Here is a 2,500-nt window from a genome sequence, read left to right as displayed (position 1 = left end):
TATGTAGGTAATTCAGCCTTTTGTGAAATATAGGTTTGTCCTCCACCAATTTTCAAGCTAGATACCCTTTGGCACAAGCCCTACCCTATTATGCACCGAAATCTACCTGCATGTTCTAGAAAGCATAACCTAATAATGTACCTTGGGTAATCTAGCATAACTCAAAACCCAGACTTTGAACCATCTAAAGTAGAAATCCAGAAACACTTTAGCATGTGGCCGAGCAAGAATGACACCATAGTCACGACTGTTCATGCGTCATGAGGACTCCTTGGCATCCAGTTTGAGGAGCATCCCATGCATGTCTAAGAATGAACACTCTTCTTTACTGGGTAAGTGGTGGTGTGGTGGAGCTGGGAACCTTAGAGGCTAAAATGCCTTTCGAAGCATAAACAACTTTGGATTTGTTAAAACATCTTCATTCTTAAACACTTCAAATATGGCTGGAGAATTAACACAATCTTTTACAAAACGAAGGTTTTCCCATCACACAATTATGACAAAACAGACAAGCATGTGCCATCACCCAAATCTATGCTACCATCGAAGCCTATGTCATGAAGTAGACACGATGAATTCAAATAAGCTAAACCCAAAAATTGTCACAAGAAAAGAGATGTTTAACATTAATACCAAGATGGCACCGAAATCAAGAAGTATGCATTATAGTAGAAAGTTGTACAAAAAAAAAGGATGGTTTGCTCTACAAGCACTTGTTAAGCATTTGGGTTTAGAGTACAAAAAAAGAGGATGGTTCACATAGAACACAAAAAATCTCTACAAGTTCTTGCAAGATTTGGGTTTAGAGTACAAAAAAGAGGATGGCTCACTTGTTAAGCATTTGGGTTTAGAGGATGGTTCACATAGAACACAAAAAATCTCTACAATTTCTTGCAAGATTTGGGTTTAGAGTACAAAAAAGAGGATGGCTCACACAGAATGCAAATAAAGCTTTACAAGTTCTTGCAAGCTTTGGGTTTAGAGATAAGACAAGCGTCAATGTTTTGTTCATCACCATGTCCAACATTTCTAGCTTCATGTACCGCCTCAATCTACACATTCTCTAGTCTAGCACCAACTGTCTCATTTTTCTTAGCTTCATTTCTCGTCTTATCATCTGTGGTGGGCTGCTACAGTTTTGCTATCTGCCTTTTTCTATACTCCACCTTTAGTAGCAAATGGCACAATCTTGCACTAATTTTTCTTTTGCATCAATTTGCGCCAATGCTAGCTCTAGAGAAATTGTCTCCACTTTAGCTCCATCAGCAGCTATAAGCAGCATGCTAAGTCAATGGAAATAACTAAGATGGACTACTCTTAGACACTAGAAATTAGCACCAGATTGGAAATCATGCACTTCACTTTGCTTGCTTGGCATCATGGTGTAAGTTTTACACTCGAGGGGTTCACAATATGTAAACTCTCTATATTGCGTGCATTCAAGGCCTAATTAAAAAACCCCTAATCTGTAAATTTTGCATGAATAGAACACACCCTTTTTCTATTCAATCTCTAAATTCCCCCTTTAAATGGTACCCTTCTATATGTAAAAAATTTGTAAAAAAGGGATAAAAAAACTCCTTTCTCTTGAACCCACGTGCTACACTTACATATTTATGAGTGAACCCCCCGAGGTTTTACATCTAGACCTCTTCATCAAACTTCTCCCAGCATTCTCCTTCACAGAATCTTCATGGTGTAATGATGCAGCAGCAGCAGCCAGAAGTAGGGTTGCCTGAGGTAGGTTTCTTTGTGTAATAATCCCGTGAGGTTCTCATCAACACATCTCACAAAACTAAGGTGGACTACTTTTACACACTAAAAATCAACATCTCTATGCACAAAAGTAACTAGATGGGCAAACGTCCACTTTACTTCCCTTGCTTGGTGTCATGGAGTGAGGTATACATCTAGAACTCTTTGTCGAGATTCTCTCACAACACTCTCTTTCATGTAATCTTCATGGTTTGTGCAGCAGGATTGTCTGATGTAATATTCTCTGTGTAGTTATCCATGATTTTCTCATCAACACATCTCACAAAACTAAGGTGGACTACTTTTGCACACTGAAAATCACCATCGCACAAAACTCACCAGATGAGTAATCATCCATTTCACTTTTCTTGCTTGATGTCATGGTGCGAGTAACACATTCAAACCTTAACATAAGATTGTCCCTCACAAAATCTTCATGATTTAATGGAGTAGTCGGGCTACCAAAGGAGGTTTCTCAAGATTTGTGAATTCCTCAACACTAATGGACTCATGAATGACAAGAATCACTTACGCAGCCTTTTTGAGAACTAGCCGTCCTCAGTAACTCTTTTGCAAAATAAACTTAAACCAATAAAATAAGAGGCATTTGCATGAAAAAAATTCTTGTGATGCTAATATGAGTATATTTGGTAGCCTTGGTGTCATTGAGTACCAATGAGATTGATCACATTTTTTCATATCAAGTGCAATACAACCAGTTAAAATCTAGTTTGGTACTCATATA

This window comes from Cibotium barometz, chromosome 22 (genome assembly GCF_041138505.1).
Source record: "Cibotium barometz isolate CiBa-2024 chromosome 22, ASM4113850v1, whole genome shotgun sequence".
Lineage (NCBI taxonomy): Eukaryota > Viridiplantae > Streptophyta > Polypodiopsida > Cyatheales > Cibotiaceae > Cibotium > Cibotium barometz.
The sequence above is the reverse complement of the archived record's forward strand: the minus strand, read 5'-3'. Positions refer to the sequence as shown.